This window comes from Vulpes lagopus, chromosome 10 (genome assembly GCF_018345385.1).
Source record: "Vulpes lagopus strain Blue_001 chromosome 10, ASM1834538v1, whole genome shotgun sequence".
Classification (NCBI taxonomy): Eukaryota; Metazoa; Chordata; class Mammalia; order Carnivora; family Canidae; genus Vulpes; species Vulpes lagopus.
This window is the reverse complement of record NC_054833.1, coordinates 56,041,051-56,057,628: the sequence shown is the minus strand read 5'-3', so window position 1 is coordinate 56,057,628 and position 16,578 is coordinate 56,041,051. Positions and strand designations below refer to the sequence as shown.

The following is a 16,578-nucleotide window of genomic DNA, read 5'->3' as shown; positions in this document are numbered from 1 at the left end:
CTATGAACTAAAACAGGAAGTGAAACATGTCATGAAAGAGATCCAAAAATAAAAATATATAAGAGATATCATTTCCAGCTGGGAAAGAGCAAGTAAGATTTTTCTGCACACAAAACATTAGAAATACACGACTAAAACAAACAAACAAAAAATCTACCTAATGATCTTTGTAAAACAACCTACTCTTTTAGTAAGTTACAAGCTAAGGGGGGAAAAAAGAAGAAAACTATGACCCACTTAAAGTTCATGACATTCTTCTTGTATCAAAAAATGAATATTAAATACATATGCATAAATTTCTATATTGGCAACTTATGGATAGAAGAAAACAGAGGGTCTCCATCCACCCACCTTCAACTCACTTCTCATTGAAGAGTCTAAATTGATACAAATTTACTACCTTCTCAGTTTCGCAGATTGAAAACACATCAGAGATAAGTCTAGTCAATGCTGGCAGAATCGTGCTCCTCCTGGCGACACCACATGTGTTAAGTGGATTCCATATTCTTCCTGTTCATTCTCCTGATCATGTATATCACAAACAGTGGCAGTCACGTACACCCCAAATCTGGACCAACCATGTGAGGATGCACACATCCTCAGTGCCAGTGCAATCACAGTCTCATAGACACAGGTGGGGACTCATCAGTCCACATTGTGCTCTCATAGCTCATGCACTCATCAAAAACATACTTGCATCACCAACTAGCTTTTCTTGTTTTTCATGCCAAATTTTCTTCCAATTTTAAAGTATTATACTAAAAACAAGAAGAGCCACAGTGTTTTTGCTTAAAGAGGCAACACTTGGAGGTATTAGCTGTATTTTTTGTTTTGTTGTGGTTACACATGTCTCTAAGGACAGTTACTATTTGTTTTGATTTTTCTTTCAATGTTCCATTAGATAGGAGGCAAAATCATTTGTTTGAAAAATTTTGAATTCTTGAGATTAAAGACTTCAAACCATTGGAATAAAGTTGAGGTGATCATAGACTTGAAAATGGGAGTGCAGATAGAGTGACAACAGGAAGCTACGGCAGCACAGTTAAACGAGTTATAAAGCATATAAACTCATTTTCTGACAATAGCCAAAATTTAGATCATTGAGACACTAAATAAGGTTGTAAATAGAGTAGTCTGGCTACATTTCACCCCTGGAGAGTGCTTCCTAAATTTGCACTTTATAACTCTTTGCCATTTGTAGTTTCGGATGTTGTTATATGCACATCATATTCAAAGCAGATATTTTCATTTCTCAGATTTAGAAACTGAAGTTCAGAGGGGAAGATTTTGAGCAAAGTCATGTGATGATTGGGGGGGGGGCTAGCCAGGACATGGATCTCAGGCTTCCAATGCCTCTCGCCACTGACACAGACCTTGACTGGTTTTAAAACTTCCAAAAATGAGAGTAGACCTGGCTTCCTGATGAAAGTAAGTAGTAGAAGGAGGGACAGCCTTCACTTGGCAGAAAGAGCCCTTCGACTACTGGTAGAAAATGTGTTCACGTTACTTAAGTCATTTTTTAAAGATTAATTATAGCTACTTAAAGAAAAAAATAAGATTTAAATAAAGATTGGGAAGGCTTGGGGTCATTGAATAGAAAGTTAAAGCTGGTTGAGGGTTATTTTATGGCAAAATTGAATAATAAAATAAGATTTTTTATTAATAGACAATGATGGTTGAGAACTCATTCCTCCCCAGGCACTGTACTAGGTGTTTTGAGCACACTACAGCACTGAATCCTAATGATGTTATGAAGGTCTTCATCTTACAGAAGAGGAGATAAAGAAACAGAGAGGCTGCAGAATTTTCCCAATGTCACAAAGCTGAAAAGTGACACAGACAGGATGTGAATGCAGGAAGTCTGAGTCCAGAGTCTGAATCCTAACCATTCTACCTTTACTGACAACTAGTTACTGAATCCCAACTGCATCAAGATACTGTGCCAGGCATGTTTCATGCAATCTTTAGTATACCTAAGAATCCTGAAATAGATGTAACCCTCATATTATATGTTTCATGAATAGGAAAAACAAATTTTAGAGAATAAATAGGAATTAGGAGTGCCTGTCAGTGAAGCATCTGCCTTCAGCTCAGGTCATGATCTCAGGGTCCTGGGATCGAGTCCCATGTGGGGCTCCCTGAGTCTGCTTCTCCCTCTCCCTCCACTCCCTCCCCTGCTCATGCGCTCTCTGTCTCTGTGTCTCTCTCTCTCTCTCTCTCTTTCTCAAATAAATAATAAATAAATAGAAATTTTAAAAAAAATAAAATCCTTAGAGACTAGGTAGAAAATAACAGCAGCTGAGAAAGGACTTCCATAAAGTCAGAAGGGGCACAAGAGAAAGTGTTCTCCCAGAAGCCAAGGAAAGGAGCCTCTGATGGGAGAAGGACCTCTGGCCTCAGGAACCACACTCCAAGGAAAAGAAGATATTGCAGCGTCGGTCATCATTTCACCAATCACTTGGCAGGAGTCCGTTTAGGTAAGCCACTTTGGGCAGGGGATTAGAAGCAGATGGGTCAGTGCACCGCCGTGAGGGGGACGAGTTAGGGAGAATGGTAGGGCAGGGCAGCAGCTGGGAGGCACGTAGCAAGAGGTCCCTGCGGGCATATTGACATCTGAGCATGCCCAAGGCAGGCGGCAAGAGTCCCTGTGCAGGGAGACACTTGAGACGAAAGAAGGGGACCAGGCAAACCTCTGCAAAGAAAGATGGATTTCCCCGAACCCGGGGGTGGGGGGCGGGGGGGTTGCCCCCAGGTAGGGGGCTTAGCCAGTTCAGAACGTCTGCTGTGTCAACGGGGTCTGAAGAACTGGAATACAGGGCAAATTGCTAACGTCTGAGTTCATGGGGATAGATGTTGAGGACCTGAGATGGATGCTGGAGAGCCATCCGAGCCTCCAGGGTCATGGGAAGACTCTTGAGTTCAAAGAATGAGGAAATTGCTATCAACCGAACCCAGATCAAAGCCTACTGAGAACACAGGGCCTGTGGGACAGGATTAGTAACAGCCTGTCATTGGGGAAACACAGCATGTAAACATGACACAATCCCACAGGACACCCATGTGTTTCGGGAATTAAATTTGTTCATCTTCACCATGTTATTTTAAGACACACAAAATTGTTGTGAGTCACTGGTTATGCAAAACTGCTCCAACCATGAATGTTGATAATCGTTTCCAAATTAACTCCTGCTCAAACATGCGGCCTGCCAGCCCAGTTCCACCCCCAGGCGGTTTTCCTATTATTTTCCAAGGAAACATGGTTGATCCCACACATATTTTAGTTACCTCTGAGGCTCTGGATACCACAACTATTCCAGTACACACAGAGATGAGGAAGAAGTCTTCTCTGCTATTAAATTACACTCTTCCAAAATCATCCTGACCTAAGGAAGGCTCCTGAATCAGAGCACTGTCGCAGCTAGATGGCTGTCCAGTGGAGCCTGCATCAGAATGACCTGGAGGGCTTGTCTGAACAAAGCCATGAGCTCTATGCCCAGAATTTCTGATTCAGTAGGAGAAGGATGGGGTCTGAGAATTCACATTCCCAGCAGGTGCGGAGGTACGCAGGTGCCGCTACTGCTGCTGATCCAAGGAGCACACTTGGAGAATTATAGGAGGTACAAGAAATAAGCTGTTGTATTTATGACATCACTGTCTAAAATTGATAATTTGTATGTGATGAGAAGTTAGCAGTTAAATGGAAAAGAGAAATAGCTCCTATTGTGTCCTGGTAATGGTAAGAAAAATTTGTATTAGAAACGACAAATACCCACCATTTGCTTCGACGTGGATGGAACTGGAGGGTATTATGCTGAGTAAATGAGTCAATCGGAGAAAGACAAACATTTTATGGTCTCATTCATTTGGGGAATATAAATAATAGTGAAAGGGAAGAGGGGAAGGGAGAAAAAATGAGTGGAAAATATCAGAAAGGGAGACAGAACATGAAAGACTCCTAACTCTGGGAAACAAACTAGGGGTGGTGGAAGGGGAGGTGGGCGGGGGGGGGGTGACTGGGTGGCAGGCACTGAGGGGGGCACTTGACGGGATGAGCACTGGGTGTTATTCTGTATGTTGACAAATTGAACACCAATACAAAATAATTTATTTAAAAAAAAGAAAAATTTGTATTAGGTGATTTAAAAATCAGTTCTTTCAAAATACAAGATACTGTCAGGATTCTTATCAATGGTAGCTGCTGGCACGGTGGTGAAATACATGGTGCTAGCCCAGCATGGCAGGTCAACTTGCAGCGTCAAGAGCTTCACAGTGGAAGGACCATGAGCAGTTAAGCAGCCAGTGTCACTGGTGCATCCACAAAGGAAAGAAGGTCAGAAAGGAGCAAGTAGGGAGCACAGAGGAGGAGTTTGTGAGAGCTGGAGGCTTGAAAAGGTGAAGCACAATCTGCGCAAGGGTCTGACGTCCCCACAGTCGCCCTGTCTGTTCCGGGAAGCCTGTTGCAGACTGTGCAAGTGGCTCCTGGCTTCCCACTGCCAATAGCCTCTCCAGCCCTGGGGCCATGACCATGGTCTCTTACCTTTCTTTCCACTTCCCAACAGTGGAAACTTCCTGTTGGAGTTCTTAACTAAACACCATTGCCCTCAGAGCCACCTAAAAGTGACATGTTTCACATGGTTTTATTTAAAGAGAATTCGTGTTATAAAACATTACTGGTGGGCAATTTGACGGTTTAAGTCAAAAGCTTTCTAAAAGTATATGACCTAGCAAATCCAGTTCTTGGAATTTATTCTGAGGGAAATCAACATGACTGTATCTTCAAACATTTAACAACATGGATATTTGTGAGAGCAGCCTTCAGGTTTTTCTTTTTTTTCAGTCCTTACTTTTAAAACACTAAAGTTCTATTTAATGATACAGTCTTTTAAAATCACTGGTAAATATAAGCCACTTGAATATTGCAAATGAATTTTTAATTAGCATAGAAAGATATTTAAGATATAGTAGACTACACTTCAAAACACAAGTTTAAACACTGTGCTCTAAATTATTAATTTTGGAACATGTGAAAGGCCAGAGGTAAACACCAAAATATTAACATCTAATATTCACATTTTTTACACTTACTTGCATAAGTTTTACAGTAAGAAAAACAAAATTTAAATCATTTAAATGTTTTGTTTTTTAAGATTTATTTATTTATTTTAGGGAGAGAGCGGGAGAGGGGCAGAGAGAGAGAAATCCCAAGCCAACCCCCTGCTGAGCTCAGAGCCTGACCTGGGGGTCTGTCCCCGGACCCTAAGACCATGATCTGTGCTGAAATCAAGAGTTTGCTGTTTAACCAACTGAGCCACCCAGGTGCCTCTTATATATTTTAATAGTTATGAACATAAATTTTTGATTCCATAAAAGATAATGAGGAATTTTAAAAAGTCCTTTTTAAAAGACTTTTTAAAAGTCAATTTTATTGTCACATGTAAATAAATTTTTTGGGTTTGTTTTTTTGTTTTTTTAATAATAAATTTATTTTTTATTGGTGTTCAATTTGTCAACATACAGAATAACACCCAGTGCTCATCCCGTCAAGTGCCCCCCTCAGTGCCCGCCACACAGTCACCCCCACCCCCCCCACCCTCCTCCCCTTCCACCACCCCTAATCTGTTTCCCAGAGTTAGGAGTCTTCATGTTCTGTCTCCCTTTCTGATATTTCCTACCCATTTCTTCTCCCTTCCCCTCTATTCCCTTTCACTATTATTTATATTCCCCAAATGAATGAGACCATATAATGTTTGTCCTTCTCCGATTGACTTATTTCAATCAGCATAATACCCTCCAGTTCCATCCACGTCAAACTAAATGGTGGATATTTGTCATCAGGATGGTAAGGTCTCACTCTGTTCACAAACAGGGAAAAGTGATCTAAGTAGATCAGTGGAAACACTCAACAAAACAATTTAACTCCATTTCACAAACAAAACATTTTTTTCCTATGAAAATACCAGAGGGTGAGTAAGAACTGACTAATTTTTAAAGAGAGTCAATCACTTCATTGAAGGAAACTCCCTGGCTATTAGAATTCTGCCAGATATAATACTTTCTAACTGAAAATAAATGAACAGAATAAGTGTGGGATTTTGTTTTTATTTGGTGTCCAGTAAATGATTCTGCTCATACGAAGGCAAATATTCCAATACCTACTCATTAAACCTAATTTCCTGTCATTACTGTGTGCTCAGATGTCCTGCATGCAGGGGGTCTAGCGCACATGTTTGCAGCAGAGAAATACAACCTGCAGGGCACACATTCCCCTCCACAAGGAAGCCTTGCAGGCTGGCCTCCTCCCGGTCCTGGGGATGGAAGAGCCTCAGAGCTGGATCCTATATCCAGTTCCAGGCTACAAAGTTTCCACCGACTGCTCTCTGCTTGTTGCTCCTCACACAATCCTGGATTTGAGGGCACCTCAGCTATCATTGTTTCAAAAAGGTGATTGGAAAAGAGGTAGAGGTTTGAAAGGGATGATCTCTAAGGCATAAGAGGTGTTCTGGCTCTGCCACTTTTTATTTCAGGCTCATTAAATATTCTGCACTTTACAAACACATCAAAGACATGAAATAATTACACAAATAATTCACATTATTCCAGTGGATGCTTTTTAAAAATATAAACTGGAAATAATTATAAAGCTATTTATAAAGACTCACTATTGGAAATGGAGTTTTTGTTTGTTCTGAGCTAAGCAATGAAAGCCAACCTCCTATTAAGAAATCAAACATGAAGGAAATACCTACAAACATAAATGACCACTTTCCATCTATTGGTAAATTAAAGTTCATTAATGACTTGTTTTAAATATTTCATTGTAGGCTATATTGAATTTTTATGTTTGTTTATCTGAATTTAATCTTCATTTCTGAGCACTCAAATGAATTCATATCCTTGATTTATACTTTTTAAAAAAAGAGGATCAGTTCTTAAAGCTTCTGGGTCCTGTTTGCTCAGCTCTTACCTTGAGTGGCTGGTATCATCACCAAACAAGTATTTGTGAAGCTCTTTTACATTTTCATAATCCATTCACATAATTTATTGCTGTGACCATTAAATCAGATAATGTTGCATAAGCAAAGCATAATTATTTTTGTTTTTTTAAGTGGAGGAATGGAAAAAGAAATTGATATTATAGTTTAGCATTTATAATAGACAATGAGCTGTTTGGTTTTTTTTTTAATTAAAGTTATCATGTAAACCTCACAGTGAGTGGAGTATATAAACATTCTCTAGATGAGGAAACAGAAACTCAAGAATCTTTAGAAGTTGTTCAAAACTGAAGAATCAATAATATGGGTCTGGGAAACAATTGATTAAATACATAAAAACATCTACATCTTATGATTTCATTTATCTGGGTATTTCTAAATTTCAGTTTAAAAGCTATTATAACTCCTTTTTGATATTTGGAAGTTTTCTGCTTAATATTCTGAAAACAAACATCCTTATCCTCCCAGTAATTCAAGCGTATCTTTGTACCTTACAAATTAAGGAGCCCTAAATCATTTATTGAAATAGTCAACATGAAAAATTTCAATATCCAAAGCACCATGTATTTGCAAACATATTAATATAATAAGGTTCATCAAAAGTTAATTTTGCTAAACAGATAATTCTCTCTTACCCTTCATATCTCTTATTCATTTGTGCACCCATTCATCCAGGCTTTGGTCTGTCTCTACCCTGAGCAGAGATACTCCCTGCCCCCAGAGAGCTCACACTGCCCTTCAGACTCAAGGAAGTGACACAATTTGAAAAAAAATAGTATTATAGAATGTGACAAAGAACTTAGAGCCAACAGAAAGATGAGAATACCCTTATTTACATGTTTAGCATACCTTTCCTAGTCCTTTGTCATTTTTGATTTTGGCATTCCAAGGAATGTTCTCTAAAACTCCTGACAAAAGCATCAATGTTCCACTGTGAATTTTAGTTAGACAAAGTAGTGGTTTTCAGTGTTTTCCATAAGTGGACTTCATATAATGTAAAACTATACAATATGAAGCCAGAAAAAGAAATAGAAATGATATTTTAAAATAAGATATGCAAAATTCACCCAAATAGGAAACCCATAGTGATTTTATTTTTTACGACCAATGATAGGACCAGGACACAAGAACCTGTTTGCCTCAAAAAGTCAAAATCCACACCATTAGGGAGGCGGGTGAAGATGGCGGAAAAGTAGGCTCCCCAAGTCACCTGTCCCCACCAACTTACCTAGATAACTTTCAAATTATCCTGAAAACCTATGAATTAGGCCTGAGATTTAAGAGAGAACAGGTGGAATGCTACAGAGAGAAGAGTTCGCTCTTTTATCAAGGTAGGAAGACAGAAAAAAAATAATAAATAAAAAAGCATCCAAGGCAGAGGGGCCCCCCATGAGGAGCGGGCTAAGGCGAGTGCCCCCAAGACAGGAAGTCCAGGCCTGGAGAAGCAGGAGCTTCACCAATCTTCCCGGAGGAAAAGGTGCTCGCAGGGAACTCCAGCAGGATACTAGGAGGGGCAGTGGAGCCCCCAGGTTCCCGGAGTCTCTAAAAGAGGAAGTGCACCCAGGGGAGAGCCCGCCACAGCCACGGCTGAGCTCCCTAAAGGGCTGCAGCGCCTGGCCGGTGGGGCCTGGGAGCAGCTCAGAGGCGGCTAGGGCAGAGGGGGCTGCGCAGCCCTGAGAGCGGCGATTCAAGTGGTGCAGGCCCCGGAGCCCAAGGCGCTGGGGGACACAGCCCAGGATCTGGTGCTCCCCCCGGGACAGGTGGAGGTGGGGAGGACACAGGACAGCAAGGACACTCCTGCCCCAGTGCCCCAAGCTGTGCAGGTCAGTGCCCCCTGCCTCTGGAGCATCCATGCCCCTGTGGACCAAGACTGTGGTAGTGACTGCTGGAGCTGACTCTAGGAATGGAAAGCTGGCTGCCGCCACTGTTCTTGTTCTTCCTGGTGTCACCTTGTGCCTGGGACTGAGCAGGGCCACCAGGGAGCAGGAGCCTCAGAGGATAAACAGCTCTCACTGAACTGTGCACCTGACAGGGGCGGGGCAACTCCCCCAGGTGCACACACCTGAGAATCAGCACAGCAGGCCCCTCCCCCAGAAGACCAGCTGGAAGGACAGGGGGAGAGCAAGTTCTTGACCAAGCAGTGCTGCAAAATTACAGGGGAAGTATAGGGACTTACACTATATAGAATCAGAGGATACCCACCTTGTTTTTCGTTTTTTGTGTGTCCCCCCCCTTTTTTCTCTCTTTTTCCTTCCTTTTTCCAGTAAGACTCATTTTTAGCCACTCTGCACTGACCAAATGACTAGAAGGAAAAACTCACCAAAAAGGAATCAGAAACAGTACTCTCTCCCACAGAGTTACAAAATTTGGATTACAATTCAGTGTCAGAAAGCCAATTCAGAAGCACAAGTATAAATACTGGTGGCTCTAGAAAAAAGGATAAAGAATTCAAGAGACTTCATGACTGCAGAATTTAGATCTAATCAGGCAGAAATTAAAAATCAATTAAATGAGAAGCAATCCAAACTGGAGGTCCTAACGATGAGGGTAAATGAGGTAGAAGAAGGAGTGAGTGACATAGAAGACAAGTTGATGGCAAGGAAGGAAACTGAGAAACTGAGGAAAAAAGAGACAAACAATTAAAAGACCATGAGGAAAGGTTAAGGGAAATAAATGACAGCCTCAGAAGGAAAAGTCTAGGTTTAATTGGGATCCCAGGGGGCACCGAAAGGGAGAGAGGTCCACAATATGTATTTGAACAAATCATAGTTGAGAACTTTCCTAACTTGGGAAGGGAAACAGGCATTCAGACCCAGGAAATAGAGAGATCCCCACCTAAAATCAATAAAAACCACTCAACACCTCGACATTTGATAGTGAAGCTTGCAAATTCCAAAGATAAAGTGAAGATCCTTAAAGTAGCAAGAAAGATCCCTAACCTTTATGGGGAGAAGTATTAGGTTAACAGCAGACCTCCACAGAGACCTGGCAGGCCAGAAAGGGCTGGCAGGATATATTCAGGGTCCTAATGAGAAGAATCTGCAGCCAAGAATACTTTATCCAGCAAGGCTCTCATTCAAAATAGAAGGAGAGATAAAGAGCTTCCAAGATAGGCAGAAACACTGAAAGAATATGTGACCACCAAACCGGCTCTGCAAGAAATATTAAGAGGGACTCTGTAAAAGAAAGAGGAAGTCCAAGGAAACAATCCTCAAAAACAAGGACTGAGTAGGTATTATGATGACACTAAATTCATACCTTTCAATAATAACTCTGAACATGAATGGGCTTAATGATCCCATCAAAAGGGGCAGGGTTTCAGACTGGATAAAAAAGCAAGACTCATCTATTTGCTGTCTACAAGAGACTCATTTTAGACGTAAGGACAACTCCAGCCTGAAAATGAAAGGTTGAAGAACCATTTACCATTCAAATGGTCCTCAAAAGAAAGCAGGGGTAGCAATCCCTATATCAGATAAATTAAAGTTTATCCCAAGACTGTGGTAAGAGATGAAGAGGGACACTATATCATACTTAAAGGATCTATCCAACAAGAGGACTTAACAATCATGAATGTTTATGTCCTGAATGCAGGAGCTGCCAAGTATATCAATCAATTAATAACCAAAGTTAAGACATACTTAGATAATAATACACTTATACTTGGAGACTTGAACACAGCGCTTTCTCTAATTGATATCTTCTAAGCACAACATCTCCAAAGAGACAAGAACTTTAAATGATACATTGGACCAGATGGATTTCACAGATATTTACAGAACTTTACATCCAAACACAACTGAATACACATTCTTCTCAAGTGCACATAGAACTTTCTCCAGAAGAGACCACATACTGTGTCACAAATCAGGTCTTAACTGATACCAAAAGATTGGGGTTGTCCCCTGCATATTTTCAGACCATATTGCTTTGAAACTAGAACTAAACCACAAGAAGAAGTATGGAAGGACCTCAAATACATGGAGGTTAAAGACAATCCTGCTAAAAGATGAAAGGATCAACCAGGAAATTAGAGAAGAATTAAAAAGATTCATGGAAACTAATGAGAATGAAGATACAACTGTTCAAAATCTTTGGGATACAGCAAAAGCAATCCTGAGGGGGAAATAGATCTCAGTACAAGCATCCATCCAAAAAGTGGAAAGAATTAAAATACAAAAGCAAACCTTGCACCTAAAGGAGCTGTAGAAAAAACATAAAATAGATCCTACACCCAGAAGAAGAAGAGTTAATAAAGATTCGAGCAGAACCCAATGAAATAGAGACCAGAAGAACTGTGGAACAGATTAATAAAACCAGGAGTTGGTTCTTTGAAAGAATTAATAAGATAGATAAACCATTAGCCAGCCTTATTAAAAACGAAAAAGATAAGACTCAAATTAATAAAATAATGAATGAGAAAGAGAGATCACCACCAATACCTAGGAAATAAAAACGATTTTAAAAACGTATTATGAGCAACTATATGCCAACAAAATAGGCAATCTAGAAGAAATGGATGTGTTTCTGGAAAACCACAAACTACCAACACTGGAACAGGAAGAAATAGAAAACCTGAACAGGCCAATAACCAGGGAGGAAATTGAAGCAGTCATCAAAAACCTCCCAAGACACAAAAGTCCAGGGCCAGATGGGTTTGCAGGCATATTCTATCAAACATTTAAAGAAGAAACAATACTGATTCTACTAAAGCTGTTCCAAAAGACAGGAAGAGATGGAGTACTTCCAAACTCATTCTATGAGGCCAGCATCACCTTAATTCCAAAACCAGACAAAGACCCCACCAAAAAGGAGAATTATAGACCAATTTCCCTGATGAACACAGATGCAAAAGTTCTCAACAAGATACCAGCCAATAGGATCTAACAGTACATTAAGATTATTCACCATGACCAAGTGGGATTTATCCCTGGGATGCAAGGCTGGTTCAACACTCGTAAAGCAATCAATGTGATTCATCATATCAGCAAGAGAAAAAACAAGAACCATATGATCTTCTCAATAGATGCAGAGAAAGCATTTGACAAAATACAGGATCCATTCCTGATCAAAACTCTTCAGAGTGTAGGGATAGAGGGAACATTCCTCAGCATCTTAAAACCCATCTACGAAAAGCCCACAGCAAATATCATTCTCAATGGAGAAACACTGGGAGCCTTTCCCCTAAGATCAGGAGCAAGACAGGGATGTCCACTCTCACCACTGCTATTCAACATAGTATTGGAAGTCCTAGCCTCAGCAATCAGACAACAAAAAGAAATAAAAGGCATTCAAATTGGAAAAGAAGAAGTCAAACTCTCCCTCTTCACCGATGACATGATACTGTACGTGGAAAATCAAAAAGACTCCACCCCGAGATTGCTAGAACTCATACAGCAGTTTGGCAGCGTGGCAGGATACAAAATCAATGCCCAGAAATCAATGGCATTTCTATACACTAACAATGAGACTGAAGAAAGAGAAATTAAGGAATCAATCCCATTTACAATTGCACCCAAAAGCAGAAGATACCTAGGAATAAACCTAACCAAAGAGGTAAAGGATCTATACCCTAAAACTATAGAAGACTTCTGAAAGAAATTGAGGAAGACACAAAGAGATGGAAAAATATTCCATGCTCATGGATTGGCAGAATTAATATTGTGAAAATGTCACTGTTACCCAGGGCAATTTACACGTTTAATGCAATCCCTATCAAAATACCATGGACCTTCTTCAGAGAGTTGGAACAAATTATTTTAAGGTTTGTGTGGAATCAGAAAGGACCCCGAATAGCCAGCGGAATTTTAAAAAGGAAAACCATATCTGGGGGCATCACAATGCCAGATTTCAGGTTGTACTACAAAGCTGTGGTCATCAAGACAGTGTGGTACTGGCACAAAAACAGACACATAGATCAATGGAACAGAATAGAGAATCCAGAAGTGGACCCTGAACTTGATGGTCAACTAATATTCGACAAAGGAGGAAAGACTATCCACTGGAAGAAAGACAGTCTCTTCAATAAATGGTGCTGGGAAAATTGGACAGCCACATGTAGAAGAATAAACTGGTGGCTCTTAACCCTAGATTCACACAAGAATTGCACTGGGAACTTTAAAGGTTTCTGATCCCAGATATATTCTCAGATTCTTATTAAATTTGTATGGGTGTGGCCTGGACACAGGTGATGCCAGTGGTCAGCAGAGTTTGTGAATCATAGCTTAAAGCCATTTCCAGGTGTTCATGATTCTTTGTAAGTACATCAAAGTAATATGGGATTCTTGATAATTTTTTCCTTGATAGTTTGTTTTCTATGGGCATACATATATCCAAAAATTGGATTATATTCTTCTACAATGGGATTTTTTCACTTAAAATTGTATATTTTGTTAACTTACACAATGTAATATGTCATTTTTATCTCAGTAGGCCTAGAAAAAATGTAGCTTGGAGAATGTAAATATAGTAAAATGGCAAGATTTGGAAAAGTTGGTGAAAGGTATATGGAAATTCTTTGAACTAATTTTTATGCTTATCTCTTGAGTTTGAAACTATTTCAAAGTAAAGAAAAAATCACATATATAGGACCTGTACATGCTCTCTCTCTAAAATAAATAAACCTTTAAATAAATAAATACCAAAAAATAAAAAATAAATAAATAAATAAATAAATAAACTTATTTTGAACCTTAGAAATCAATGATACTTGCATATAGACCCTGACTTATCATAAATTCAGAATTAGCATATATAATTTTATTTTACAATGAAAGGTGAATTATAATGATACTGCATATTTTAAACTCATAAAATTAACGACTTTTGCAGTCAGAGAAAGACAAATACAATATGATTTCATTCATATTGGAATTTAAGAAATAAAACAAACAAGCAAAGGGGGATAAAGAGAGAGAGAGAGACAAATCCAGACACAGACTCTGAACTACAGAGAATGCACTATTGGTTACCAGGGGGAGGTTGGGAAGGGGATGAGGGAACAGGTGATGGGATTGAAGGAGCACACCTGTCATGACGAGCACTGAATAATTGTTCAGTAATAACAGAATTGTTGAATCAATATACTGTACACCTGAAATTAATATAAACTACATGTTAACTAGAATTTTGAAACTTAATTTTAAAAAATTAATGACTTTTTGTGGTTTTTAAAACGACATTTAAAAAACACAAAAATCTTGGTGCTGGAAAAACATACATCTTTATTTTCATTAATTAGTTAAACTTATTTATTATTAAATTATTTAATCTCCTATTACCAGTAGTATTTAAGATTCTATTGCCATCTGCTGGTGGATATTTTAAGATTATTATATAATGATGTAATGCTCATTTTGTTTTAAATTAAGCTTAACATTTTTGCTATTGTTTTCAGTGAATATATACTTCATATTAAAACTTTAAAATTTATGGGATCATCATATAAATCTGGAGTATAGCTAATGCATTATAACACATGCTCTGGGAAAACACACAAATGGTGGATTTGTGAGAGTATTTATTTATTTATTTATTTAATAATAAATTTATAGAGTATTAATTTATATGCAGGATTTGACTCACTGTCATCCTCAATTCTAGGCTGCAGGATGCTTAGCCCTGTCACTAAAGCCAAGGTTGTCAGCAGCCAGGGCTAGAGATGTGTTCTCTGGCAAAGGCACAGATGCAGGGAAAGCAGACAAGTCCAGGATTCTTGGGAATCATGGAAGTGCAATGCTCACATAAAAACAACTGATGGCAAAAGAGAAAGAAAAGCAGAAAGAAACAGACAATATATATAAAATAGGGAAACTTATAGGATCCCTCAGACCTGTCAGCATTGCCAGTGATACAGAAAGGCTTATCAGCAACATCACACACTGAACGCCACCAGTGGGACTCTAGGAACTACTTTTTCTTAGAGATGGAGCATGGGCATTTGCTAGCGTTGGGGTCAGTTTTCAGGTTTTCAGGTATCTGTTCAATGATACTTCACAAATGTAGACCGACACAAATAGGGGTAGCTAACATTCACAGATATCGACAGAAGTTAGATGAAGACAAAGTTTAAATACACTGTGAGCTCAGAATTCTGGGTTTTTTTTTTCATAGATTATGGATTTTCTTTGGTGTTTACATTAGTAGTATCATTAATCCCATGTGTGATCTGAGTAACACTATACAGAAAGAAAGAAACCCCACTGCAGAAAGTGAACATGTTTACATTCCAAGTGTTCCCTCGTTGGAATCCACAGACGATGGCCTCAGGAGAGAGTTGAGAGTGCCAGCCTTTCTGGGACCTTGCAGTGCAGTCAGATGCAAATCACTTCATCTCTGTTCTCTCATATGTAGAATTAAGGAGTTGGACAGGCTAAGAAAGGCAGGTGGGTTTCATAGTGTGAAGGTTAATTTTATGTGTCAATGTGGCTAGGCCAGGGTGGTCAGATATCTGTTCAAATGTTATTCTAGATATTTGTATGAAAGTATTTTTTTTAGACAAGATTAGTATTTAAATCATTTAAACATTTTGAGTAAAGCAGATTATCCTCTATAATGTGGTGGGCCTAATCAATCAGCTGAAAGCTTTAAAGGAAAAATAGAATGAAAGGTCTATCAGCTCTGTTTTCTCTGGGGACTCCTGAGTAATATGCACAGTGGCTGATTAATGTTAACTAAAGTTATAAGAAGTTCATTTATAGGTTAAGTTAGGCATATTATTCCCTAACGCTTTCCCTCCTCAAGATAGCTGATAAAGCCAAACTAGTCATCAGATTTGGAGATTGATGTCGTTGAATAACAAAATCTTCTAAACACTTGATTATCATGATAAGGTTATTCTGCTATGTACACATCGCCCTCTTTTTTTTTTTTTTTTAAGATAATCAACACCTAGAAGGTTGCAGTCAACACACCTTAAGAATCACTTTAAAGTTCAAAAAGGGTGTTGCCTGTGTTCTCCTCTAGGATTTTGATGGAATCCTGTCTCACATTAGATCTTTCATCCATTTCGAGCTTGTTTTTGTGTATGGTGTAAGAGAATGCTCTAGTTTCTTTCTTCTGCACGTGGATGTCCACTGTTCCCAGCACCATTTATTGAAGAGACTGTCCTTTATCCAGTGGAGAGTCTTTCCTGCTTTGTCGAATATTAGTTGACCATAGAGTTGAGGGCCCATTTCTGGGTTCTCTATTCTGTTCTATTGATCTGTGTGCCAGTATCACACTGTCTTGATTATCACAGCTTTGTAGTACAACTTGAAATCCAACATCGTGATGTCTCTGGCTCTGGTTTTCTTTTTCAATATTCCCCTGGGGAATATTCAGGGTCTTTTCTGATTCCACACAAATCTTAAGATGATTTGTTCCAACTCTCTGAGGAAAGTCCATGGAATTTTGATAGGGATTGCACTGAATGTGTAAATTGCAGGGCAGTCCTTTGGATGGATATGTTGAAGTAGGCTTCGATGTGGATGGAACTGGAGGGTATTATGCTGAGTGAAATAAGTCAATCAGAGAAGGACAAACATTATATGGTTTCATTCATTTGGGGAATATAAAAAATAGTGAAAGGGAATAAAGGGAAAAGGAG

General features: G+C 39.2%; 1 long non-coding RNA gene across 1 annotated transcript in view; it reads left to right on the top strand.

Moving 5' to 3' along the window:
- Positions 1-2,263: 2,263 nt before the first annotated feature.
- The window catches only part of LOC121500670, a 37,561-nt gene continuing 23,246 nt past the window's right edge, over positions 2,264-16,578 (top strand). Inside the window, exon 1 of the long non-coding RNA XR_005990433.1 lies at positions 2,264-2,477. This is a non-coding gene — a long non-coding RNA (uncharacterized LOC121500670). The remainder of the gene's footprint in view (positions 2,478-16,578) is intronic.